Source organism: Cupressus sempervirens, chromosome 8 (assembly GCF_028749045.1).
Source record: "Cupressus sempervirens isolate cs-2001-9-10 chromosome 8, ASM2874904v1, whole genome shotgun sequence".
NCBI lineage: Eukaryota > Viridiplantae > Streptophyta > Pinopsida > Cupressales > Cupressaceae > Cupressus > Cupressus sempervirens.
In genome coordinates this window covers 434,051,748-434,052,707 of record NC_143125.1, presented here as the reverse complement: position 1 = coordinate 434,052,707, position 960 = coordinate 434,051,748, and positions in this window count along the sequence as shown.

Genomic DNA, 960 nt, shown 5'->3' with positions numbered 1-960 from the left:
AAACATCAAGGGTGCACTTGGTAGTTTCAAGGAGCACTAGGTAACTAGGAAATCCCTTTTAGGTTCTAGAGTTTGAAACTGCATTTTCACAACCTACATTGCATACCTAAACCCTAAAAAATCTCTAATAAAACATAGAACATAAATACTCTACATTTTTGTCATCCAAACACCTCATTTACCAACTATACCATTCTAGGTTCCAATACACACCTTAGGGGAACACTTGGTATCTTCTAGTCATAGTTGGTACGTTAGGTGTGCACTTGGGAGACAAAAGGTCCATTCCAAAATCCCTCATTGCATCTACATACTTAGGTATCATGCCAACTCTCAAAATGAAACAATCGGCTCAAAGACCAAAATAATTATATCATCCATTATTTTCTCAAGAGAAAACACAACCAAAAACTCATCCAAGACAAAAGAAAACCAAGAAACCTCAACAAACTTTTGACACGGATCGAACCAAGGTTTCACAACCATACTAGTAGACCCTCTAAACATGTATCCTCCAAAAAATAACACTCAAGATACAAGATGACAAAGCCTCAACAACATGTCAACCATGAAATTCCCTCTTAACACATCCCCCACACATGGAATGGTTCAACAGAGTCCCAATTTTGAACCTATATTTGTAACTATATGTTGGTAAATAGATTTGTTCTTTTATCTTCTGCGAAATTATGACTCTTAATGACCAAATCATGAACAATATCTATTTACAACAGTTGAAAAGCCATTTTATGGTTACTGGTTTTTCTCTGAATTGGTAGGTACAGCTCCCTATATGAATAATCTTCAATGAATGATGTTTGCTTCTACTTATCTAATTTGGGGTATGCTCTTGACTGGAGAGAAGGAGAGGCAAACCAAATTAAGCCTATTTGAAACTTAATACAGGTAAGAAAAACTCCTCAAGATCAAAACAGATTTATGTATCCACACTTCTTATGA